A 27,959-nucleotide genomic window follows, 5' to 3' on the forward strand; every position below is an offset into this window, starting at 1 on the left:
CCTTTGTTGAAGAAGGGTAGCAAGGTTAATCCAGAGAACCAGGGGCCGGTGAGCCTTACGTCAGTGGTAGGGAAATTACTAATTCTTCGAGACAGGATCTACTCCCATTGGGAAGCAAATGGACGTATTAGTGAGGCAGCATGGTTTTGTGAAGGGGAGGTTGTGTCTCACTAACTTGATAGAGTTTTTCCAGGAGGTCACAAAGATGATTGATGCAGGTAGGGCAGTGGATGTTGTCTATATGGACTTCAGTAAGGCCTTTGACAAGGTCCCTCATGGCAGACTTTACAAAAGGTGAAGTCACACGGGATCAGGGGTGAGCTGGCAAGATGGATACAGAACTGGCTAGGTCATAGAAGGCAGAGAGTAGCAATGGAAGGGTGCTTTTCTGATTGGAGGGCTGTGACTAGTGGTGTTCCGAAGGGATCAGTGCTGGGAGCTTTGCTGTTCGTAGTACATATAGATGATTTGAAGGAAAATGTAACTGGTCTGATTCGTAAGTTTGCGGACGACACAAAGGTTGGTGGAATTGCGGATAGCGATGAGAACTATCAGACGATACAGCAGGATTTAGATCGTTTGGAGACATGGACGGCGAGATGACAGATGGAGTTTAATTCGGACAAATGTGAGGTGATGCATTTTGGAAGGTCTAATACAGGTAGGGAATATACAGTGAATGGTAGAACCCTCAAGAGTATTGACAGTCAGAGAGATCTTGATGTACAGGTCCACAGGTCACTGAAAGGGGCAACACAGGTGGAGAAGGTAGTCAAGAAGGCATATGGCATGCTTGCCTTCATTGGCCGGGGCATTGAGTATAAAAATTGGCAAGTCATGTTGCAGCTGTATAGAACCTTAGTTAGGCCACACTTGGAGTATAGTGTTCAATTCTGGTCGCCACACAACCAGGAGGATGTGGAGGCTTTAGAGAGGGTGCAGAAGAGATTTACCAGGATGTTTCCTGGTATGGAGGGCATTAGCTATGAGAAAAGGTTGAATAAACTTGGTTTGTTCTCACTGAAACGAAGAAGGTTGAGGGGCGACCTGACAGAGGTCTACAAAATTATGAGGGGCAGAGTCAGAGTGGATAGTCAGAGACTTTTTCCCAGGGTAGAGGGGTCAATTACTAGGGGGCATGGCTTTAAGGTGCGAGGGGCAGGGTTTAGAGGAGATGTGCGAGGCAGGTTTTTTACACAGAGGGTAGTGGATGCCTGGAACTCGCTACCGGAGGAGTTGGTGGAAGCAGGGACGATAGTGACATTTAAGGGGCATCTTGACAAATACATGAATAGGATAGGAATAGAGGGTTACGGACCCCGGAAGTGTAGAAGATTTTAGTTTAGACGGGCAGCATGGTCGGCGCAGGCTTGGAGGGCCGAAGGGCCTGTTCCTGTGCTGTACTTTTCTTTGTTTTTTGTTCGTTGATGCAAATCATTTCCCCGCATCTCCACCTTATTTCTGAACCATGTCCCCTACTTCCAGTCACCCTCCCTCCACTTTGACTCCCACAAAGGGAATAGGGTTGCCAACTGTGATTAAACATATTCCTGGAGGTTCATCACATGACCCGCACCTACATAAGCTCCAGCCATTGGTCGGCCAACTCGTCCATCTTTGTAGCGCGCTGCCCCCCCCGTACCAACTGGAAAACACTAAAACCGGTGGCCCCAATTGGATGATGCTCAACCGTCAACTGAACAGTCCTTTATTCCCCCATTTTCAATATTTTCACAACAGATGTCAGAAAATGGTCAAAAGCCGGATGATATTTTTCCCGGGTCGCACCCAATATTGTCCTGGAGGTTGATCTTCAATTCCTGGAGACTCTATGCCAGTCCTAAGAGGAAAAGTCCTTGCTTCACCCACTCCTCTCAGTTCTCCGTCTCGGTTCCCCAGTTTGGTCTCAGAGACTGTGACAAACTGTGCCTTCCTGCTAACACCGTGAAAAATTAACCTGGGGCAGTCAGGTGTGTGGGTGCTGCTGGATAGGCTAGGCCAGCATTTATTGCCCGCCCTTAATTGCCCTTCAGAAGGTGGTGATGATCCACCTTCTTAAACCACTGCAGTCTATGTGGTGTAGGTACACCCACTGTGCTGTTCGGGAGTCAGTTCCAGGACTTTGACCCAGTGACAGTGAATCATAGAATTTACAGTGAAGATGGTGGTCATTCAGCCTGATGAGTCTGCGCGGCCCTTGGCAAGAGCAGCCTACTTCAGCCCATGCCTCCACCTATCCCCATAACCCAGTAACCCCACCAAACCTTTTGGACACTAAGGGGCAATTTATCATGGTCAATCCACCTAACCTACATATCTTTGGACTGAGGGAGGCAACCGGAGCATCCGGAGGAAACCCACGCAGACACATGCAGAATGTACAAACTCCACGCAGTCACCCGAGGCTGGAATTGTACCTGGGTCCCTGGAGCTGTGAGGCAGCACTGCTAACCATTGTGCGACAGTGCCACCCAGAGAAGGGACGCCGAATATTTATCCAAGTCAGCCTGGTGCAAGGCTTGGAGGAGAACCTCCAGGTTGTGATGTTCCCAGTTATCTGTTGCTCTTTTCCTTCTAGATGGTAGCGGTCATGGGTTTGGAAGATGCTACCTGAGGAACCTTGGTTTTCAATGGCTTCAACTGTGAGACTGAAATATTAAATGTGTTTTACAATTTAATTGTGCATCATATTTCCCTGATTCAACATAAAATAACACTATATTTGCAATTCACTCATTTGAAATCATGCAAAAAATAATTCAGCAAATATAACGCAACCCAAAGACCGTGCAGTACTTGCCCTGTGAGTGTTTGATTGGGACAGTGTAGAACAGTGTTTTTCAAACTTTTTTCCCAGGACCCACTTTTGTTAACCGGCTGATCTTTGGGATCCACGCCAGCCGACCTTTGCAACCCATGCAGGCCGATGTTCGCAACCCACACCGGCCATCCTTCGCGATCCATGCCCGCCGACCTTCGTGATCCACGCCGGCCGACCTTAATGATTCATGCTTGCTGACCTTCACGACACATGGCAATTGACCTTCGTGACCCACGCCGGCTGACCTTTGAGACATACGCCGGCTGAGCTTCACAACCCACGCCGGCCAACCTTTGAGACATGTGACATGTTCGCTTCCCTTTAGTAAGAAAGGGGAGCCTGCTTGGTCCTCACGATCACACTCCAATCAGGTTCACAGGAGAGGGCAATGCACATATCGGGTGCAGACTTCAGCCGGTTCCTTTGTGCTGTCTTCATCTTTATTTAAACGGAAAATCCAACCTCACACATGTAGGTGGTCATGAAGGGCAATAGCAACATTATGCCTGTTTTACTCAGCGTGGATACTCCTGGGAGATACGATACCAGAATGCTAACAGCCTCATCGGCTTTTGGCATGTTTTTAATCTGCTTTCACAGATCAGGTACAGTAAATGTTTTAATTTGGAGTCAGCTCGAAGTTAATAACTGACTCTGGGGTTTCAAAACCAAAAGGAATTTTTCATACACCGCTTCTTTTCAAAATCTGAAACTTCTCCTCTCATTTTCCGGTACTTCCCAGCATACAGCTTTGTATCTGTATTTGCATTGGCGCAATTGACAAAACCATACCTTAAGAAATCACCTTGATGCTGCTTTGTTCCCAGTCAAGTTTCTTCTTTGGAGGCTGTTAACCAGAAGCCCTGGAGCTTTGTACAAAGCTAACACTAGCACTGTTCCGTCCTGTCCTGGACCCTGCTGAGCAGCTCTCTCCAGCAGATTCTGTTGTGAGATCCTGTTCAGTGGGTACACTGCCTATTTGAGTTTCTTGCCATCTCTTCATCTCTTGCCATCAACCTAACCTCGGTTGTTGGCAAGATTCTAGAATCCATTGTTAAGGATGAGATTTCTAAATTCTTGGAAGTGCAGGGTCGGATTAGGACAAGTCAGCATGGATTTAGTAAGGGGAGGTCTTGCCTGACAAACCTGTTAGAGTTCTTTGAAGAGATAACAAATAGGTTAGACCAAGGAGAGCCAATGGATGTTATCTATCTTGACTTCCAAAAAGCCTTTGATAAGGTGCCTCACGGGAGACTGCTGAGTAAAATAAGGGCCCATGGTATTCGAGGCAAGGTACTAACATGGATTGACGACTGGCTGTCAGGCAGAAGGCAGAGAGTTGGGATTAAAGGTTCTTTTTCGGAATGGCAACCGGTGACGAGTGGTGTCCCGCAGGGTTCAGTGTTGGGGCCACAGCTGTTCTCTTTATATATTAAAAATCTAGATGACGGGACTGAGGGCATTCTGGCTAAGTTTGCCGATGATACAAAGATAGGTGGAGGGGCAGGTAGTATGGAGGAGGTGGGGAGGCTGCAGAAAGATTTAGACAGTTTAGGAGAGTGGTCCAAGAAATGGCTGATGAAATTCAACGTGGGCAAGTGCGAGGTCTTGCACTTTGGAAAAAAGAATAGAGGCGTGGACTATTTTCTAAACGGTGATAAAATTCATAATGCTGAAGTGCAAAGGGACTTGGGAGTCCTAGTCCAGGATTCTCTAAAGGTAAACTTGCAGATTGAGTCCGTAATTAAGAAAGCAAATGCAATGTTGTCATTCATCTCAAGAGGCTTGGAATATAAAAGCAGGGATGTACTCCTGAAGCTTTATAAAGCATTAGTTAGGCCCCATTTAGAATACTGTGAGCAATTTTGGGCCCCACACCTCAGGAAGGACATACTGGCACTGGAGCGGGTCCAGGGGAGATTCACACGGATGATCCCAGGAATGGTAGGCCTAACATACGATGAATGTCTGAGGATCCTGGGATTATATTCATTGGAGTTTAGGAGGTTGAGGGAGATCTAATAGAAACTTACAAGATAATGAATGGCTTAGATAGGGTGGATGTAGGGAAGTTGTTTCCATTAACAGGGGAGACTAGGACCCGGGGGCACAGCCTTAGAATAAAAGGGAGTCACTTTAGAACAGAGATGAGGAGAAATTTCTTCAGCCAGAGAGTGGTGGGTCTGTGGAATTCATTGCCACAGAGGGCGGTGGAGGCCGGGACGTTGAGTGTCTTTAAGACAGAAGTTGATAAATTCTTGATTTCTCGAGGAATTAAGGGCTATGGAGAGAGAGCGGGTAAATGGAGTTGAAATCAGCCATGATTGAATGGTGGAGTGGACTCGATGGGCCGAATGGCCTTACTTCCACTCTTATGGTCTTACTTTTAAGAAAATGATCCATCTTCACAGTCCTTGCCAGCAGCTAGAAAATGGAAGTAGCTCTGCTCCGTAATTTGGCATCATAAGCACGTCCATGAAGGGCGTTTGACGTCAGGTATACGTACTGGGTGTGTGACCTGCTCTCAGCTGCTACTTCCAGCTGGTAGACGCCACACAGCATCATTTACTTCTCATTTAAAAGGAGAAGTGGTCATTGGTCGCTTATCCCATGATCGGGACGACCATGGGAATAGCGCAACCGATCGCACTGCGATCCTCACGACACCTACCCATGACCGGCACTTTGAAAAATCCTGGTTAGAGGGAGCTTTACTCGTTATCTAACCCCGGGCTGTATCTGTCCTGGGAGTGTTTGATGGAGACAGTGTAGAGGGAGCTTTACTCTGTATCTAACCCCGGGCTGTATCTGCCCTGGGAGTGTTTGATGGGGACAGTGTAGAGGGAGCTTTACTCTGTATCTAACCCCGGGCTGTATCTGCCCTGGGAGTGTTTGATGGGGACAGTGTAGAGGGAGCTTTACTCTGTATCTAACCTTGTGCTGTACCTGTCCAGAGAGTGTTTGATGGGGGCAGTGCAGAGGGAGCTTTATTCTGTATCTAACCTTGTGCTGTACCTGTCCTGGGAGTATTTGATGGGGACAGTGTAGAGGGAGCTTTACTGTGTATCTAACCTTGTGCTGTACCTGTCCAGAGAGTGTTTGATGGGGGCAGTGCAGAGGGAGCTTTATTCTGTATCTAACCCCGTGCTGTACCTGTCCTGGGAGTGTTTGACGGGCCGGTTTAGAGGAAGCTTTACTCTGTATCAAACCTTGTGCTGTACCTGCTAGCCACAATCGGTCTGCCCATTGACAATATTGGATTATTACCCCTTCATCTGGAACTTAATTTGTGGTTTGGATTGACCTGGGAACGTCAACATAATCCCTGTCCCTCATTTCGGTAAGAAGAAGAATTGGTGTGAGTCAGTCATGTGGTGTGTCTGTGAGAGCATCAGTAACATGAGCAACAGGCCATTCAACTCCATCAGCCTGTCGATCATAGCCCATCTTTGAACTCAATTGCACCTTCCTATCCTGTGTCTCGATTCTCTCTCAGTGCCCAGAAAACGATCAATCTCAGTGTGGAACATACTCAGCGACTGAGTCGGCACCTCTCCCTGGGGAGAGAATTCCAAAGATTCACAATCCTCTGAGTGCAGATATTTTGCACAATCTTGATCCAAAATGCAACACCCCCCTCCCCCTTCCCACCCACCAGCTCCAGACTCTCCAGCCAAGTGGGGCGAGGAACATCCTCTCGGCATCTCCCATTTCATCAGGATAGATGTGTACATACACACTATCTGTATATATATGTATGTCTGGACACTTATATTTGTTGAATTCAATATATAATGGGCTAGGTTCTCCAGTCCCCCAGCCGTGTGTCTGTCGGCCACGCAACGTTTGCGAGAAGGATTCCTGGCAATGGGATTTCACATTGTGGCCACCTTTTGCCGCTGGGTAACCCACAGGTGGGGGGCCGGGGGATGGGGCAACCCTCTCTCTTAGCCATGGCGTGCACAGCAAGATTCCAAAGAGAAAACAGCCATATGAGGATTCATGGGTCATTTGTCCGTGTCTGTTTATGTTTCGTGATGTTGGCTGAGGAGATCGGGGGGTGGGGGATCTCCTCTTTCCTTTAGCCCCCGTGCACAGCAAGATCCCACAAGCAGCAACTGGACACCGTGCAGATTCCCTGTGTGTGTGACTTTTTATCTCTTCCTCTCGCTCTCTTTCATTCAGCTCTTACAGCTTCAGGGCTAATTATTTTTTTTAAATAATGTTTATTGAAAGTTTTCATAAAATATCAATAACAAAATGAGAAAGAAAAAAGAACCCAACAGGGTTAAGTACAAAACACAATCTAAAAAAGCAACCCCCCAAACCCCCTCCCCCATATCTAAATAATAAATTAACATTCACACCCCGACTTAAGACAACAGGTGTATACACCCCCTCAGACGCTACCCCTGTAAATAACATAAACAAAAATAAAGTAAACCACCCCCTCACCCCCGACGTGTGCGAGAACTCTCCGGCTTGGTCTAACTTGGCATGAAGCCAGCTGACCAGGCGCCTGAATTCAGAGTTGCTGCTTTGCCGGATACACTTCTCCTTAGGGAGCTGTGCCCTCCGCAAACAGACAGCAGCTCCCTCTCTTGCTTTGTTTCCTGTTGGCTTCGAGCACGCACGTCCTTGGCTTCACTTCAAAGTTGACGTTGTCTACATTGTAAACAAAAACGTTGATTCATACTCTTGGAAAGGCTCCCTTGGTGAAGTGCTGGGTACCGGCTCAGGTTTGTGAAACAGCTGGCCAACTTCCCCCACCCCCTTAAAGAGGCCAGACACCAGACTACCTGGAACCAGAACGCAGAGAGACAGAAAGAGAGAGAGAGTATGTGAACACTCAGAGTTGAGGTTGTGGGGAATTTATCATTGGGAGTTCAGCAAGCAATTAATGCAATACTTCCTTCATGCTTTAGGCTGGGATTTCACCTGACATACACACGCAAACTTACAAAATACCCATGAGGGAAGAGAGAAAAAAATCCCTCCCCTGCACAGCGTGTTATTCTTAAGAGAGCAGATGTGGGATCGAGGTGTCCGAACCAGACGAAGATTTGAAAAGGGAGGCAGTTTCAATCCGAGATACTCTGTACTTGAGCTGACGGCCTAAAATGGGGTGGTGTTTCTGAGTGAGGGGATCCAGGTGCATCTCCCCAGGAAAAGGTATGTCTCCTTTTAAGCTTTGAGCTTTGACAAAGGGCCATCCAGACTTGGACCGGAAGCTCCCTTCTCTCTCCACCTATGCTGTCAGATGCTGAGATTGTCCAGTATTTTCTGTTTTTGTTTCAGATTCTGCAGTAATTTGCTTTTGTCTCCCTTTTAACCCTGCCCAGTTCTTTGCAATGACTCCCTCCTGCCCTCCACCCACCCCCCACACTGCCTCTGTGATGAACCTGACACGGGCCAAGTGGGTTCGATGTTGCCTGCGAGATAGGCCTGCAACATCTCCAGAGTCTCCTCGGCTCCCTCGCCATTGGGCTTCCGTCTCCCGGGCCAATCTGGCAAGACAGGAGATGGCTTAAATGCAAATTGCTGTGGACGCTGGGACCATAGAATTATAGAATTCCTCCAGTGCAGAAGGATGCCATTCAGCCCATCGAGTCTGCACCGACCATCTGAAAGAGCACTCCAACCTAGGTCCACTCTCCCACATTATCCCCGTAACCCCACCTGCACATCTTTGGACATTAAGGGGCAATTTATCATGGCCAATCCACCGAACCTGCTCCTTTGGACTGTGGGAGGAAACTGGATCACCTGGTGGAAACCCAGGCAGACACGGGGAGAATGTGCAAATTCAACACAGACAGTTATCCAAGGTCGGAATCTAACCCCGGTCCCTGGTGCTGTGCGGCAACAGTGCTAACCACTGTGCCATCGTGCCACCCCACATATCTGAATCAGAAAAAACCAGAAAATACTCAATCTCAGCAGGTCTGACAGCTTCTGTGGAGCGAGAAGGGAGCTCACGTTTTGAACTGGGATGACTCTTTGCAAAGCTGAAGAGGACTGGCAATTGAATTCAATTTGGGGGGGAGCAGACACGTGGAGCAGTGGGGCTGGATAGAGGGCCAATGATAGGTGTAGATTGACAAGGATGTCATGGACAGAAAGACAAAAGGAATGTTAATGGGGGTGATCCTGGCTGTGAAGCACTGCTGCCTCACAGCGGCAGGGATCCGGGTTCAATTCCAGCCTCGGGTGACTGTCTGTGTGGCGTTTGCTCTCTTCCCGTGTCTGCGTGGGTTTCCCCCGGCTGTCCAGGCTTCCTGCCACAGTCCAAAGATGTGCACTTTAGGTGGATTGGCCATGCTAAATTGCCGCTAAGTGTCCAAAGGTTAGGTGGGTTTAGGGGGATAGGAAGGTGAGTTACTCGCCTCAGGATCCCTAGGCTTTGACCTGCCCTGGTAGCCACAGTATTAATATGGCTCGACCAGTTCAGCTCATGGTTAATGGTAACCCCAGGATGTTTATTGCCCACCTTGGGTTTGGTGAAGAAGGAAGTAAAACCTTGGAGAGGGGCAGAGGGATTTACTGGAATGGTTCCAGTTAATGTGGAAAGACTGGGAGAAGCTGGGATTGTCCTCTTTGGAGCACAGGAGGTGAAGGGGGAGATTTAATCAAGGCTGTTCAAAATAACGAGGTGGGATTTAAATAGAGTAAATAAGGAGTAAGTGTTTCCAGTTGGCAGGAGGACAGATAACCAGAGGGGACACAGATTGAAGAGAATCGCTAAAAGAACCAGACGGTAGGGCGATAGGAGAGAATATTTTTTTCTACACAGCGAGTTGTTGTGATCTGGAAGGTGCTGCCTAAAAGGGCGGTGGACGCAGATTCAAGAAGAACTTTCAAGAAGAGGGACCGGACAAATGTTAGACCCGGACAAATTTGCAGGAACAATTGCGGAAAGAAAGGTGTCGGGGGGGGACGGAGGGTCGGGACTAATTGGATAGATCTTTCAAAGGGCCTGCAAGGGCATAAAGGGGCTGAATGGCCTCCTTCAGTGTTGTACGATTATCTGATTCTAAAGCTGACACCTGAAAGTGGGTCATGGGGCCCTCAGTATTGTCATTGTAAACCGTGTCAGGTTGTCAGGCACAAAGTTCAGTTCCTCCCTTACGCAAATGCTGGTAAATGCTTTTGGAACATTTCCCAACAGGAAAGCACTCTCACATAGGTTAATTCCGTGAAGTTCTTTGGAAATGTATTTACAGTTGAGGCTTGCTGGGAGAGGCCCGGTATTTCCTGAAGGCCGAGATGCCTCAGCGTTACTGCATTGTCATACAGTAACTGAATAGAAGAATTATCTGGAATTTGCTTATACTCCCTTGTCAGGGGAATTATACTCAACGCTAGTCAGAATGTGCCATGTCACGCTGACCCGGAGTTTCTGTGGGAAGACGTGCCTGCAGTAAGGACAGCCTGATATGGTCTAATCTGGTCCTTCCTGTCAGTCGCTGACATCCCGAGGGCTCTTCTGTGCCTCGAGCTTTCCCTGTCATTCATTGAGACCATGCTTAATGTGAATCTTAACTCCGTCACCCTGAGATGTGCTGGCTCCAATTTTAAAATGTGGAGATGCCGGTGTTGGACTGGGGTGGGCACAGTAAGAAGTCTTACGACACCAGGTTAAAATCCAGCCAATTTTAAGGTTATTTCCCCTCTCCACCTGTTCTGGACACTTCCCCTTCCCCCAAGCCCCTCACCACCAGAGGCAATATTTTCTCTCTATCGAACATGCCGACATATGAAATAGGAGCAGGAGGAGGCCATTGAGCCCCTCGGGCCTGCTTCGCCGTTGAATAGGATCATGGCCAATCTGTTTGTGTTTCAAACTCAACACTGTTTGTCTGCCACCCCCCCCCCCCCCCCCCCCCCCCCCCTCCCCACCAAGATAACCTTTGATACCCTTGCCTAACAGGAATCCATCTACCTCCGCCTGATAAATATCCATTGACACCTGCCTCTACTGGCTTCAGAGACAGGAAGATCCAAACTCGCACATCCCTCTGAGAGAACAAAAATTCTCCTCATCTCTGTCTTAAAAGGGCGGCCCCTAATTTTAAAACGATGTCCCCTAGCTCTGGACTCAATCACAAGAGGAAATATTGGCACAAATCAGCCACCGCGTTGCGCAGGGACCAGGACTAGCCTGGGGCCCTGGATTCCTAGTCCAGTAACTACTACATACTATTATTACGGTCCCGGACCAAACCCCAACAATGGCTAGAGTATTTGACAGAAACCTCAATATTAAATTTAAAATTTGTAAGAGAGGAAAGGATACCATGTTCCAGGAGTGATTCCACACAAAATATGGATATTATATCAGAGAATCCCTACAGTGCAAAATGAGGCCATGAGGCCCATCAAACCTACACTGACTCTCCAAAAGCGCCCCTACCTCCAGTCTATTCCCGTAGCTCCACCTAGGGGCAATTTAGCATGGCCAATCTACCTAGCCTGCACATTTTTGGACTGTGGGTGGAACCGGAGGAAACCCACCTAGACACGGGAAGAATGTGCAAACTCCACACAGTCACCCGAGGTCAGATTTGAACCTGGGTCCCTGGTGCTGTGAGGCAGCAGTGCTAATCACTATGCTATCCTGCCATAGATATATTAAAACCAACTATGTTTTCTTAAATGAATTTAGAATACCCAATTATTTTTGTTTTCCAATTAGGGGGCAATTTAGTGTGGCCAATCCACCTAACCTGCACATCTTTTTGGGTTGTGGGGGTGAAACACACGCAGACATGGGGAGAATGTGCAAACTCCATCCGGACAGTGACCCAGGGCCAGGATTTGAACCCGGGTCCTCAGCGCTGCAGTCCCAGTGCTTACCACGGCGCCACATGCCGCCCTAAAACCAACTATGTTGCGAACACAGTATTAAAATATTTTTAACATCACCCAAGAAAAACAACTTACAATTAGCTCTTAAGCAATGCTACTCAATACAATGACACAATAACCCTTAACTGCAATCTTTATTCCCACTCAAACACCAAAACCATTTCAGCTCTCAATCCACTTTTAAATACTTTTAGCACTCAGGAATACTTGTTGTACAGAGATGTCTTGAATGCTCCAATTTGAGAAAGAAAAATCTTTTGAGACTAACACCCTGTCAGAACAGTGCAGAATCTCTGGCTGTAATTTTTTCAGAAAACTGCTTCTCAACTCGCTTTCCACCGACAGATGAAGTCTGAACCTTAACAGCTAACTGCTTCAACTCCTGGCTCTTCCCATTAACAACATTATCTCACGAAACTGAACATAAAGTCTCTGATTAACTATTCTGCATGGAACCTTCTTAATATAAATAAACGTCCATTAGCCCAAACTTTTCAGGTGGTTTAATTGCACCTCTGGCTCCAAAAACACTAGCTGGCTTGAGAACCAGGATTTTAAAAAACTCTACTGCAGCAGTCAAACACACACCAACCCAGGCTTTTAACCTTTACTGCATCAAATACATATAATACAATATATTTAGAAAATTCATATAGTCATCACAGTGTTAACTCCAATCAGAGTATTGGCACAGACAATGATGTACGCAGGGTTTTGTGAATTGTGATATCAGGACTTACACTATAAACTTAAAAAAAAAATTTAGAGTACAAAATTCATTTTTCCCAATTATGGGGCAATTTAGCGTGGCCAATCCACCTAGCCTGCACATTTAGGATAATTGAAGTCCACCATTAGCACTACTCTATTCCTTTTACGCTTTTTGAAATTAGGTCCTCCATCCCCTTCGCACACACTGACATCTAGCAGTGTAATAGCTGCTGTCCTGTTTCTTCATTCCAGCAAAACAGACGGTTCCAGATCTGTTCCCATATCATTGGTCAATACCGTCTTTTATTTCTTTCCCCATGTTTGACATTAAACTGAATCTGGACTGCAAAGCTGTTAAGTGAATTGAGTTAAACACTGGTGTGTGGGAGAGGGATTCTGAGCTTGTTGTAGCTAATTAAGTGCTGTTCATAATCTCAGCTGATTCTTCAAGACTGTTGAGAATGTCTTTACAATTCATATAGTGACTGTCTTTGTATTGGGTGTCTAATATAGAAAGAACTAATGTGGCAATTAGTGATTTGGGACGCATGCGGATGTTTTATTTATTACCCTTTTCACCCTTTACTATGTTCCAAAATTCTAATTAAAATATATATATTTTTTTTTTTTAAATTTAGAGTACCAAATTAATTTTTTCCAATTAAGGGGCAATTTAGCGTGGCCAATCCACATACCCTGCACATCTTTGGGTTGTGGGGACGAAACCCACGCAAACACGGGGAGAATGTGCAAACTCCACACGGACAGCGACCCAGAGCCGGGATCGAACCTGGGACCTCGGCGCCGTGATGCAACAAGGCTAATCCACTGCACCACCGTGCTGCCCCTACACTATAAACTTGAAGCCTATCAGGCAGTGGCTTTCCCCAAATCTGTCCCCTGTGCTGAAGCCCCGTTGGGAATATCACCAACATTATCTTAGAAGGATCCTGTGAATCAAGTGGGAGGATGAAACATGAGCATCCTCCAAGTTGCATGCCAAACAAGTAGAGGTGATGATCATCTCACATCAGCTGGGCTGGACACAATGTGTCGTCCAAGTCCACGCTGCCTGAAGTGAGTGCCCTTGAGGGGGTTGGGTGGTGGTGGGGTGGATTGGTGGTGACCAATCGAGTAAAAAATGGTGCCGAATTGACCAGAGCAACAACTGTGTGAGAGAGACCACACAACCCTGCCATGGTAATTTCTGCAATACGTGCCAGATCATCGACATGGGTACCACCATTACACGTGAGAACACCACCCACCAGGTACGTGGTACATACTCGTGCGACTCGGCCAACGTTGTCTACCTCATACGCTGCAAGAAAGGATGTCCCGAAGGTGGTACATTGGCGAGACCATGCAGACGCTGCGACAACGGAAGAACGGACATCGCGCGACAGTCGCCAGGCAGGAATGTTTCCTTCCTGTCGGGGAACACTTCAGCAGTCAAGGACATTCAGCCTCTGATCTCCGGGTAAGCGTTCTCCAAGGCGGCCTTCAGGACACGCGACAACGCAGAATCGCCGAGCAGAAACTTATAGCCAAGTTCTGCACTCATGAGTACGGCCTCAACCAGGACCTGGGATTCATGTCGCATTACATTCACCTCCCACCATCTGGCCTGGGCTTGTGAAATCCTACCAATTGTCCTGGCTTGACACAATTCACACCTCTTTAACCTGCGATTATCCCTCCCTTCAGTTGCTCCATCTGGACCTGTAGACTTAATTACCTGCAAAGATGTACATTCAAAGTATCATATTGCATCTTTGATTCTATATATATGTTTCTGGAACCCACCTCTTCATTCACCTGAGGAAGGAGCAGTGCTCTGACAGCTAGTGATTCAAAACAAACCTGTTGTACTTTAACTTGGTGTTGTAAGACTTCTTACTGTGCTCACCCCAATCCAATGCCAGCATCTCCACATCATGAGAGAGAGAGAGACAGACAGACAGACCAACAGACAGAATAAGCGGGCAGGAAGAAGGCAAAGAATCCATCCCCACTTGGATTGGCTAACATCAGAAGTGTTCACTGCGGGTGCACCTGGAAGGCTAAAATAGGCATCACAAATCACCTGCAAACCCACACATAGCACATACATCTCATTTGAATCCAGCCATCTGAAAAGAAAGAATCGCCCTCGACATCTGGGGCGAAATTCTCCGTTATCGGCGCAAAGTCCGCCGATCGGCGCAAAAAACGGTGCAAATCCGACCAGCATCCCGCCGCCAAAAACATCGCGAAGTCTCCGGCCCGAAATGGGCTAGCAGCGACGTGACGGGATCCGCGCTTCCTCACGTGGTTCACACCGTGCAGCGTCATACACGCCGCACGGCGTGACGGCTCATAAGGACGCGCTGCTCCCCCCCACCCGACCGGAACACCCGACCGGAACACTCGACCGGATGGCCGGCCGCTGCTCAGCCCCGAGGTTCCAGTCACGGGATGTGGAGGCGCTCCTGGACGCAGCGGAGCAGAGGAGGGAGGCCCTGTATCCCAGGCACGGCCGCAGAGTTGCCCCACGTCACAGCCGGCGTCTGTGGAGGGAGGTGGCAGAGGCCGTCACCGCTGTGGCCCTGGCACCACGGACAGGCACCCAGTGCCACAAGAAGGTGAACGGCCTCGTCAGAGCAGCCAGGGTGAGCCCCCCCCCCCCGCCCGATATTCAAATCCCCCATATCCCCCCTCCCCCATATCCCCCATATCCCCCACCCCCCATATCCCCCCTCCCCCATATCCCCCCTCCCCCATATCCCCCATATCCCACATATCCCCCCTCCCCCAGATCCCCCATATCCCCCTCCCCCACATCCCCCTCCCCATATCACCCCTCCCCCATATCCCCCCTCGTCCATATCCCCCCTATCCCACATATCCCCCCTCCCACAGATCCCCCATATCCCCCTCCCCCACATCCCCCTCCCCCATACCCCCCCTCCCCCAAATCCCCCATATCCCCCTCCCCCACATCCCCCCTCCCCATATCCCCCTCCCCATGTCCCCCATATCCCCCCTCCCCCATATCCCCCCTCCCCCATAGCCCCATATCCGCCCTCCCCCAAATCCCCCTCCCCCATATCCCCCATATCCCCATATCCCCCCTCCCCCATATCCCCATCCCCCATATCCCCCCTCCCCATGTCCCCCCTCCCCCATATCCCCCCTCCCCCATATCCCTCCTCCCCATATCCCCCATATCACCCTCCCCATATCCCCCATATCCCCCCTCCCCATATCCCCCCTCCCCCATATCCCCCATAACCCCCTCCCCCATATCCCCCATATCCCCCCTCCCCCACATCCCCCCTTCCCATATCCCCCGTATCCTCCCTCCCCCATATCCCCCCTCCCCCATATCCCCAAGTGAATCCAGCCCTAACCTTAACCTCTGCAATACACGCGCAACCAATGGCGTGCATTCATATACCTGCCTAACACTGTTGCCTTTTACCCCTGCCACCACCCCCCACAGGAGAAGCGCGCACACAACAATAGGGAGCATGTGAGGACTGGATGAGGCCCCGCTGATGAGAGGCCACTGACCGAACACGAGGAAAGGGCCCTGGAACTGGCTGGCGGACCTGAGGACCGGGAGGTTGCTTATGCAGAGGTCGGGGCGTATTAGCAAGTGAGCCACCGACAGCCCGTCCCCATATCCCCCCTCCCCTATATCCCCCTCCCCCATATCACCTGATCACTGCCTGCGTGTCTAACCATGCATGCTTCATTGTGTATCGCAGGAGCAAACGTCGAGGCACCCATCCCCGCAGATGCACACCGCCCGCAGGCTGCCCCTCGGAGGTTACGGGAGACGGAGAGACCCGGACCCTCCGGCATGCGACGCCCGCAGGATGCCCCTCGGAGGCCACGGGAGGCGGAGAGACCCGGACCCTCCGGCATGCGACGCCCGCAGGATACCACTCGGAGGCCACGGGAGACGGAGAGACCCGGACCCTCCGGCATGCGACGCCCGCAGGATGCCCCTCGGAGGCCATGGGAGACGGAGAGACTCGGACCCTCCGGCATGCGACGCCCGCAGGATGCCCCTCGCACACCACGGGAGATGGAGAGACTCGAACCCTCCGGCATGCGACGCCCGCAGGATGTCCCTTGGAGACCACGGGAGACAGAGAGACCTGGAGCAACAGGGCGACGACGCCCCCGTCTCGTGCGGGTGCGACGACACAGGCGTGTGCCACCCAGCGACGAGAGGGGCAGCCACAGGCCCCTGTCACAGCCGAGCCAGGACACCACTACCCAGGACACCACTACCCAGGACACCACTACACAGGACACCCCTACCCTGGACACCCCTACCCGAGACAGCACTACCCAGGAAGACGAAATACCGGACAGTGACACAGAGTGGATGGGTGGAGACGAACCCCCACCCCAAAGTGCCATGGACTCAGAGTGGGACGAAGAGCACGACACAACGCCACTGCTGTCACCAACACCCTCCACCATCGCAGAAACACTCACCTCGGTTGGGCACTTTAGTGATGAGGCGTCTGGTACACTCACTGGTGCGCACAACACAGCCGTCCCGGTACAGCAGGTGGAGGTAGGAGCAGCAGAGGGGCCGGGGGGTCGGAGGGCAGCCCAGCTCATGCGAACATCTGCCGCCCAGATGGATCCCGGGTTCCTGGAGTTACCACACCCACCCATAGATCCGATGCAACCACCGAACCGGAGACGAGGGAAGAGGGTGACGGCCGGCTTGCGGCGGCTGCAGTCGCAGGTGGAGGAGTCCACCCGCGTCCAGGAGCTGGGAGTGGTGCCGGTCATGCGTGCCACCCAGGCCGACACCGCACGGGTGGCGTCCGCGGTGGAGGCAATGGGTGCGACGGTGTCAGGCACGGGGAACGGTTTGCGAGGCCTGGGGCTTTCCGTGCAGGCGGCGTCTGTGGCCCAGGACATGGCTGCCCTCTCACAGGAGGCCATGAGCCAGTGCCAGCGCCAGATGGCAGAGGCACTCAACGCCATGGCCCAGTTTCAGTAGGCCACAGCCCAGTCTCAGCAGTCCATAGCCCAGTCTCTGCAGGCCATCGCTGAGGGCATCGGTTCCATTGGCCATGTGCGAGCCGGCGTCGCACAGTCACAGACAGGGTTTGCCAATCCCCTGGGCTCCATGGCTGCAAACCTGCAGACCCCTGTCGATACCAGCACGGGCCTCCAGAACTGGCAGCGCCAGATGTCGGGGGGACGTCGGATGGCCAGTCCGTTCGCATCCCCCACCCATGTAGAGGCCTGGGGGCCATCAGGCACCCCGAGGGAGGAGGAGGTGCTGTGGTCCGTCCCGGGTCCCCCTGTAGGGGAGGTCCCGGAACACCGCGACACCTCCGTCTCCCCCCCTTCCGTCCCAGGTGCATCGGGTGGGCAACGGGCAGGACAGACTGGCAGCTCGCCATCCCAGTCGCTCGGGCCGCAGCCTGGCCCATCTAGGCCAGGACGCCCCAGGATACGGCCGCCAAAGGGATCCCGTGTCAGAGGGCAGGAATCACAGGAGTCCACCTCCAGTTCTGCTGTACCGTCTGGGGAACCACGTAGACGTAGTCAAAGGGCCCGTAAGTCCAAACAATTAGACACTGAGTAAGTTGGCACGGGTGCAGGGCACAGATGTGTTTTAGGGGCTAGGGCACGTGCATGAACTCCTTTGGTTATTAAAGTCAATGTTACACCTACAGAAGCTGCCTTTGTGCTCTGTCCAAAGCGTGCGTGGGTGTCATGTACGTTGAGCGCAAGTGTGTGTGTGTGAGGGGTGGTCTTACCTCAGCCCCAGGTGAGTCTGCCCCCTTCCCCCTGGGCCGCCATCAACATCCCCCCGGGCAGAGGACGGGACCGTGCGCTGCAGTGTCACAGCCGCATGCAGGGATGGTCCGGGTGGATGGTGGTACTGTGGCCATGGGTCAGACATAGTCCAACGATGTGGAGCCAGGAGCTCATCGCAGGGCGGGTTGTCATCATCCTCCATGGCCTGCAATAGACACGCGTCCGCCAGCAACTGTGTGAGCCCAGCCGTTGTGCCGCAGGTAGATCGGCAATGGGGGGGGTGGTGTGCATGCGGGTGGGGTGGGTGGGGTTGGGGAGGGGGGTGAGGGTGCTGGGTGGGTGGATGGGTGGGGTGTGTGGGTGGTCGGCTGTTGCCATGGTGTGCAGTCTGTGGCCATACTACTCGATTCCCACGCCCATCTAGTCAGTGAAGCGGGCGGCTATCAGCCTGTCCCGTGCCCGCTGGCCCAGCCTGTAACGGTGGACAGCCACCCGCCTGTGTCTAGCCCATCTGCCCTGACCATTGCCCCCATCCCCCTCATCTGGGGAGGACTACGCCTCTTCCTGCTGCTCCTCCACTCCGCCCTCCTCTGCCTGCGGCACATCGCCCCTCTGCTGGGCTATATTGTGCAGGACGCAGCACACCACAATGATGCGGCCGACCCTATCTGACCGATACTGGAGGGCGCCCCCAGAGAGGTCCAGGCACCCGAAACGCATCTTCAGCACGCCAAAGCAACTCTCTATCACTCCCCTTGTCGCTACATGGGTATCATTGTAGTGGTTCTCCGCCTCATTGCGTGGCCTCCGTATAGGCGTCATCAGCCACGATCGCAATGGGTAAGCCCTGTCGCCCAGCAACCAGCCCCTCAGCCAGGGATGGCGTCCCTCGTACATGCCGGTGATGGATGACCGCAACAACACGTATGAGTCGTGTACACTGCCTGGGTAACGGGCGCAGACGTGCAGGATCATCATGCGGTGGTCGCAGACCACCTGTATGTTCATCGAATAGGTCCCCTTCCTATTGGTGAACACGGCCCTGCTATCTGCAGGTGGCCTCACGGCGACGTGCATCCCATCAATCGCGCCCTGGACCATGGGGAACCCCGCCACGGCAGAGAAGCCCACGGCCCGGGCATCTTGGCCGGCACGGTCCACAGGGAAGCAGATGTAGCGGTGCGCCATGGCATATAGGGCATCTGTCACTGCCCGGGTGCACCGGTTCACCGATGTCTGCGATATGCCGGACAGGTCCCCACTCGGTGCCTGGAATGACCCCGTTGCATAAAGGTTCAGGGCCACCGTAACCTTGACGGACACGGGGAGAGGGTGTCCCCCGCCAGTGCCACGCGGTGACAGGTGTGCCAGCAGGTGGCAGATGTGTGCCACAGTTTCCCGCCTCCTCCTGCATTCCCGGTCCGTGAGGTCCTGGTATGACTGCCCTCGGGTGCCTCCGTTGCCGATGGGCCGCGACGTCCTCCTCCCTCTCCTCGTCCTGTCGGTCAAGTGTCCCTCCAGCCTGGGCGGCTGCCGCCTGCCCCTCTGCGGCAGCCTGCGCCGCCTCTCTGGCACGCTCCTCCTCCTCCTCCTCCTCCTCATCCAGGGCAACATAGACATTAGCGGCTGCCGCCACGGCGGCCAACATCGCTGGATGATCGGAAAACATGACGGCTCGGTGGGGGTGGGGGAGGGGGACGACGACGACATGTCATCATTGCCCATACCCCCTCCTTCCCCCAGCCAGGTAGCATGGACCGCATGGGTCCAACTGTTGGAGGCTGGCACCTGGCCAGGTGGACCAACTCACTTGCCCTCGCACCCCCCCCCTCCCCGGCACGGACCCCCCATCCCCCTCCCCGGCACGGGCCCCCCATCCTCCTCCACGGCACGGACCCCCCATCCTCCTCCCCGGCACGGACCCCATCCTCCTCCCCGGCACGGACCCCCCATCCTCCTCCCCGGCACGGACCCCATCCTCCTCCCTGGCACGGACCCCCCATCCTCCTCCCCGTCACGGACCTCATCCTCCTCCCCGGCACGGACCTCCCATCCCCCTCCCCGGCACGGACCTCCCATCCCCCTCCCCGGCACGGAACCCATCCTCCTCCCCGGCACGGACCCCCCAATCCCCCTCCCCGGCACGGACCCCCCATCCCCCTCCTCGGCACGGACCCCCCATCCCCCTCCCCGGCACGGACCCCCCATCCCCCTCCCCGGCACGGAGCCCCCATCCCCCTCCCCGGCACGGACCCCCCATCCCCCTCCCCGGCATGGACCCCCCATCCCCCTCCCCGGCACGGACCCCCCAACCCTCTCCCCGGCATGGATCCCCCAATCCCCTCCCCGGCACGGACCCCCCATCCCCCTCCCCGGCACGGACCCCATCATCCTCCCCGGCACGGACCCCCCATCCCCCTCCCCGGCACGGACCCCCCATACCCCTCCCCGGCACGGACCCCCCATCTCCCTCCCCGGCACGGACCCCATCCTCCTCCCCAGCACGGACCCCATTCTCCTATCCGGCACGGACCCCCCATCCCCCTCCCCGGCACGGACCCCCCATCCTCCTCCCCGGCACAGACCCCATCTTCTTCCCCGGCACGGACCCCCATCCCCCTCCCCGGCACGGACCCCCCATCCCCCTCCCCGGCACGGACCCCATCCTCCTCCCTGGCACAGACCCCATCCTCCTCCCCGCCACGGACCCCCCATCCTCCTCCGCGGCCCTCCCCGGCACTGACACCCCCCTCCCGGCACTCCCCCGGAGCCCAGCCCACTCTAACCCCCCCACCCATCCGCCACACACACACACACTCACAACCCTAGACACACCTCTTCCCACACATTCAGACTGCGGCCACGCCATCGCCTGCCCAGCGGCCAACCCCCCAGGCCATCACCCACCTCCACGCTGGTCGGCGTGAACCTGGAGCACAGGTTGACGCCGATTAAAAGGAGGTTTGATTTATGTCGGCGTGACCCGTCATCACGTCGACGGGACTTTGGCCCATCCGGAAGGGAGAATATCGGCAGGCCCAAAATCGGCTGCCTTGCGCCCACCCGAGCCATTCTCCGACGTCTGCAGCGCCATTAACGCCCCGCCGACTTTATCCCTTCGGAGACTTCGGCAACCGGCGGGGGCGGGATTCACGGCGGCCAACGGCCATTCTCCGACCTGCTGGGGGTCGGAGAATGACGCCCCAGGAGTTTGTTGCATGATGGGTTGGACCATGTATTTCCTGACCTTCTTTCTTGTCTTGGCAACAAGGAAAGGTTTACATTTCTGTATAACGTTTCCCCACCTCAATGCATCTTGTAGCCTTCTAGAGCCAATCAAGGAGTTTTGAAGTGTCGGCAGTCTTGTAGTTTGAGAAATGGGGCAACCATTAAACACACAGCAAGATCCCAGAGACAGAAATGTGATAATGACTAAGTACTCCATTTTTGGAGAAGGTGGTGGGTTTATTCGTCATCCCACTACTCTGGGGATGACACCTGAACACTTTTTACAATTAGAGTCATGGCATCCTCTGAGATCAAATGAGAGGACAGAACCACTTTAGTGGTTCGTACAATAATAATAATAATCTTCTTTAGTGTTGCAAAAAGGCTTACATAAACACTGCAATGAAGTTACTGTGAAAATCCCCCAGTTACCACACTCCGGCGCCTGTTCGGGTTCGCTAAGGGAGATTTCAGAATGTCCAATTCAACTAACAAGCACGTATTTTGGGACTTGTGGGAGGAAATGGGAGCACTTGGAGGAAACCCACGCAGACATGGGGAGAACGTACAGACTCCGTACAGTGACCCAAGCTGGGAATCGAACCCGGGCCCCTGGCGCTGTGAAGCAACAGTGCCAACTACTGTGCTGCCGTGCCGCCCTTAAAGAAGGCACTTTCAAAAGTGCAGCAATCCCTCATTACTGACCTTCTGACAGTGCAGCACTCCCTCAGTACTGACCATCTAACAATGCAGCACTTCCTCAGTACTGACCCTCTGACAGTGCAGCACTCCCTCAGTACTGACCATCTAACAATGCACTACTCCCTCAGTACTGACCCTCTGACACTGCAGCACTCCCTCAGCACTGACCCTCTGACAGTGCAGAACTCCCTCAGTACTGACCCTCTGACAGTGCAGTACTCCCTCAGTACTGACCCTCTGACAGTTCAGCACTCCCTCAGTACTGACCCTCTGACAGTTCAGCACTCCCTCAGTACTGACTCTCTGACAGTGCAGAACTCCCTCAGTACTGACCCTCTGACAGTTCAGCACTCCCTCAGTACTGACCCTCTGACAATGCAGCACTCTCTCAGCACTGACCCTCTGACAGTGCAGAACTCCCTCAGTACTGACCCTCTGACAGTGCAGCACTCTCTCAGCACTGACCCTCTGACAGTTCAGCACTCCCTCAGTACTGACCCTCTGACAGTTCAGCACTCCCTCAGTACTGACCCTCTGACAGTTCAGCACTCCCTCAGTACTGACCCTCTGACAGTTCAGCACTCCCTCAGTACTGACCCTCTGACAGTGCAGCACTCCCTCAGTACTGACCCTCTGACAGTGCAGCATTCCCTCAGTACTGACCCGCTGACAGTTCAGCACTCCCTCAGTACTGACCCTCTGACAGTTCAGCACTCCCTCAGTACTGACCCTCTGACAGTGCAGCACTCCCTCAGTACTGACCCGCTGACAGTTCAGCACTCCCTCAGTACTGACCCTCTGACAGTTCAGCACTCCCTCAGTACTTGCACTGGGCATGTCGTCCTGAATTTATGGGATTTGGGAATTGATACGGGGGTCAGTGGTGTTTAAATGGAAATTAGATAAGGAGGAGGCTGGTTGTGGTTGTCAACGCCAACATTGACCTGTCGGGCTGAATGGCCTCCCTCTGTGTTGTGGATGCTGTGAAACTCAGGTATATTGTTATCTGAGGGAGGTTGGTCTGAGATCCCCGTAACCTTACCTTTAGTGTCCTGCCAAACCTCAGCGATATTGATTTAAAATGAAACACAGACTCTGTGGGGTAGTGCAGGTTAGGGGACGGCAGGGCGCGGAGGGGTTCCGAAGGGCTTGCCTCCCAAAGCATCTTTGCCAGACTGGGAGAATCCTGCACTTCATTCACTTCGACCTCTTGACGAGTGAATCAGCAGGCTATTAATAGCTGGTTGTCTCACCTTCGACGTGCGTGGGCCCTCTGTTGTCACTTGTGACTACAGTAATCTCCAGCATGACTCAGACTTCTCCCTCATAAGTCAGAGCAGAGTTTGCGTCGAACGCGGGCACAGCTCCAGCTGCAGAGAATGAGGAACTTTCAGATCTCAAGCACGCGCGCTCGGACGCAGTGTCCCAAAGGGACACACAGCCCAGTGAGTACTTCAGGAAGTGATCTGATCATGGTATCAACTCCACTTTTCTGCCTGTTCCCCCTTAACCCTTGACTCCCTTAGAATCATAGAATCTCTACAGTGCAGAAGGAGGCCATTCGGTCCATGGAGTCTACGCTGAGCCTCCGAAAGAGCACCCTAAATTCGGCCCATTACCCCTCCCCCTCCCCCTGACCCCACCTAACCTTTTGGACACTAAGGGGGAATTTATCACGGCCGATTCACCTAACACACCCACCTGTCTTTGGACTGTGGGTGGAAACCGGAGCACCCGGAGGAAACCCACGCAGACACAGGGAGAACGTGCAGGCTCCGCAAAGACAGTGACCCAGCGGGGAATGGAACCCGGGACCCTGGTGGTGTGAGGCAGCAGTGCTAACCACTGCACTACCACACTTGTCGATCAAGAATCTGTCCAACTCGGCATTGCATCTGTTGTGACTTGCAGCGACCTCCCTCCCCCCGCATTCCACAGAGAGAGTTCCAAAGATTAATGACTCCTGAGTGACAACATTCCTCCGCACCTTTATTTCAAACCGAAGACTTCCTACCCCAAAACTGTGTCCCTCCTTCCCATTCTCGATCCCCCACCGCCACCAGGGGAAGCATCCTCTCAGCACCCACCCTGTCAAGCACCCCCTCAATATGATCACCTCTCATTCTTCTAAACTCCAATTAGAAAAGGTCCCGACCTGCCCAAACTTTTCTCATCAGACAAACCTCTTCATCCCAGGAATCGGCTCAGTGAACCTTCTCCAAACTGCTTCCGATACGAGTTTATCCCTCTTTAAATAAGGAGAGCAAAGCTGTACACAGTACTCCAGGTGCGGCCTCACCAATACCCCTTACAGGTGTCGAAAGTCCCTATTTTTATCATCCGACCTCCTTGGAATAAATGACAACATTCCATTTGCCTTCCTGATCACTCGCGGCGGACTATCCTTTTCATGATTCACGGACGAGGACACCCGGCACCCCGATAACAAACTGGTAACTTGTTTTAGCGAGGCTAGTTTACGGGTTGCATATTGACACCAGGCGATTAGGAAGGCCTGCTACCCCCTCCCGCCCCTTCCTCTCACCTCCTGTTAGTTCATTGCCCATTCCCCGAATGCCCTGAGGAGGTGACGATGGGGTCTCCTATTGAACGCAGTTCTGCCTTGACCAAGGCAGAGAATGGTGAAGAGAGGGAGGTGGCATAGAGAAAGAGGGAAGTGAAAAAGAAAGAGAAAGGCAGAACAGAGAAAGATAGATTTAGAGCGAGAGAGAGAGAGCGAGAACTGGAGCGTCCTGGAGGAATTGGGAACAAAAAAGACAGATAGAGAGAGAGAGAGAGGGGAAGGAGAGGGTATTTCAGATTGGGAAAGTGGGAATTGAGAATGGGAGAAGGATAGGAAGAGAGATAGAGAGTGGAAGGGGAGGAGCTAGTGGGTGAGGAGTTCAAACCGAACAGTACACCGAGTGAATGCTGTCATGGGATGATGCAGATAAGCCTGAGATGTAAATGACCGAGGGAGCCAGAGAAGATTCCGGAATCTCGCCTCTCCTTCAGACTTCCCAACGTGGTTACGGTCATAATGTGGTGAACCTGTGGGAGTTTGTTTTGAAACCTCGTGCTCAGCAGAAAGCTGAAAGTGACTATATTTTAGTTCCCCTTGCCCCTGTTGATCACTGCGACCGGCACACTGCCCTGTCAAAAAGTCCCCAACCTATCTATCCCTCTGGTAATCAAGACGACAGCAGACAGGCAGTTATCTTCTCGGCAGCCCTGTTACTCCACGCGGGACCCCTCTCTGTAAGTGAAACAACAAATCTATCAATGGGGTTTCAGCCACTGTTGGATTGTTTAAAGGGGGATCTGTGATGAGGAAGGATTCTGTGTCAAGGGAGCGGGCGTGTGTGTCAATGTTTGAGCTCATCTGTTGTAGAAATCCTCACCCAAACACCCTGTCATCACCAGGCTAATTTACTCCTTCCTGAACTTCTCTAATTTTCTCTAAACTTCAGCTAATCCAAAACTGTGTTGCCCTGTATCCGAACTCGCTCTGAGTGCTGGTCACTCCAAGTGCTCTCTGGCCAGGTCCATCATCACCTCAGTTTTAAACATCGTGTCCTTGTGTTCAAATTCTCTGGCCCTCTCCCAATCTCTGTAACCACCTCCAGTCCTTACAACTCGCTCTATCTCTGTATCCTCCTCCAACCCATACAGCCCTCCCTATCTCTGTTGCCTACTCCAGTCCCTACAACCCTCCCTATTTCTGTCACCTCCTCCAGCCCCTACAACCCTCCCTATCTCTGTCCCCTCCAGCTCCTGCAACCTTTCCTGACACTGTAATCTCCTCCTTGCAGCCCAATTTTCCCTAACTCTTTAACATCCTGCAGCTCCTACAACCCTCCCTATCTCTGTTGCCTCCTCCAGCCCTACAGCCCTCCGTATCTCTGTTGCCTCCTCCAGCCCCTAAACCCCTCCATATCTGTGTTGTCTACTCCAGCCCCTACAACCCTCCCAATCTCTGTAACCTCCTCCCTCCCTTTCTCTGCAGATAATGCTGTCCCCAGGCCTCTGCTGATTAGTCCTTCTGCGTGGTACAGGCTGTGGGTTTGGAAGGTGCTGTCGAAGGAACCTTGGTGAACTGCTCCTAGTGCATCTTATGGATAGTACCTTGATTGCTATTTGGAGCAGGGAGATGCTCTCTCTCTCTCACTCTCTATCCATCTATCAAATACAGATTATGCTGTTAAGGCTAGCTGCAAAAACAAATACCCCAGAGTCTCAAAATTCAGGGATTATCTACTCGCCGGGTTTGAGATGGTTAAAGGATTCAATAGGGTCGACAGGAGGATCTGTCTTCTCTGCTGGAGGGCGTGGGTGGAGATCCAGGAAGAGTGGGAGGGCGGGGAATGAACCTTTAAATTTGAACCAGGTCATTCAGGGGCCACAAAGGGGAGTGGAAATACAGAACTTTCTCGTTTCCTCGCACGAAGGGGGTCAATTGGAAACTTCAAAACTGAGATTGGTGGGCTTTTATTGCTCGGGATAAGGAGGAAAGCCCTGATGATGATCTTGAGGTAATGATTAACCGGGGTATTGCCGTAACCACATGTAATAACCCTCACAAGACCCATGGGGACACTTCAACTGATTGCCCCGTGCGATTCGTGGAACACGAGCTCCCCCGCTAGTCCGGCCCACAAAGCTGGGGCCTGTAAATTTGTCTTATGTCAGTGAGACTAGAGTTCTGGTTCACCGCTGGTGTTGTTGCCTTCCCAGGATTCATGTGCTTCTGCCTGTGCCGTGAAGTAGTACCCCCTGCCCTGGAAAATCACACAGAGCTTGGCGGGGTACAGCATCCCGAACTGCACGTTGTTCTTGTATAGGGCCGCATTGGCTGTGTTAAATTCCGCTCGACGCTTGGCCAGGTCTGCCCTAATGTCCTGGTACACATGGATCGAGTGTCCCTCCCACTTACAAGAACGTACGTGACTTGCCCAGTTCAGGATCTTTTCCCGGTCTTGGTACCGGTGCAGTGTTTGTGATGATGGTCCGCAGCTCCTTCCTGGCTTTGGGCTTTCGCCGGAGTGACCTGTGGGCTTCGTCCACCTCTGGGGGCTTGGGGAAGCTTTCTCCTCCAACAAGTTTGCTCAGCATCTGGGCCACGTATCTGTAGGGTTCCTGCCGTCGGTACTCTCCTGTAGGCCCACAATGCGGAGGTTTTGGCGGCGCCACCAATTCTCTTGGTCTTTGACCTTCCCCCTTAGTGAACCTTGTGTCGTCACCAACCTCGCCATCTCTGTCTTCAGTGAGGCAATCTGGCCACTCTGGTCGGTCGCGGTCTTCTCCAGCTCTCTGATCGTCACCTCCTGTGTTTCCAATTGCCAGCACCGTTTGAAGGGGAACCACTTTCACCGTTGCCATCATTTCAAGCTAGCTGGCGTCTCTGAGCACTTGGAGCTTCTGTGTTCGGAGGTCCCTGCATTAATTTATCGGAGGTTGGCCGAGCATATGTCCTGGTGGCCAATCCTGTTCTGGCTTGGTCGAATCCTCGTCGCCCCGCGTGTTCGTCATCGCCTCAATGTTCCCCTCCAGACTTTTGCTGATTGTGCCATCCTTTCAGTTCCTCAGATTGTTGCCTGGCATGTCTCGTTCGTTGTGGAGGAGGATGGTTTATTTTTAACCTGGGTTTAGTGGGTCTCTTTTGGGGCTAAAAGTCCTAATTTCAAGTTTCCAGGAGAACAGCCACCTTTTGTGTGTTTGCTCAGCACGTCTCTGTCACTGGACCCTCATAAAAGGATGGCCTGGACTGGGACCGGCACGGTGGCACAATGGGTTAGCACTGCTGCCTCACAGCACCAGGGACCCGGTTCCATTCCGACCTTGAGCG

At 52.7% G+C, this 27,959-nt stretch overlaps 1 protein-coding gene across 1 annotated transcript in view; it reads left to right on the top strand.

Annotated features, from left to right (window-relative positions):
• Positions 1–7,857: 7,857 nt before the first annotated feature.
• Positions 7,858–27,959, top strand: part of LOC140386578 (hepatic and glial cell adhesion molecule-like) — a 103,383-nt gene continuing 83,281 nt past the window's right edge. Inside the window, exon 1 of the mRNA XM_072469021.1 lies at positions 7,858–7,993. The gene's annotated coding sequence lies outside the window, so the exon portion shown is untranslated. The remainder of the gene's footprint in view (positions 7,994–27,959) is intronic.

Source organism: Scyliorhinus torazame, chromosome 12, assembly GCF_047496885.1.
Source record: "Scyliorhinus torazame isolate Kashiwa2021f chromosome 12, sScyTor2.1, whole genome shotgun sequence".
In the NCBI taxonomy this organism is placed as follows: domain Eukaryota; kingdom Metazoa; phylum Chordata; class Chondrichthyes; order Carcharhiniformes; family Scyliorhinidae; genus Scyliorhinus; species Scyliorhinus torazame.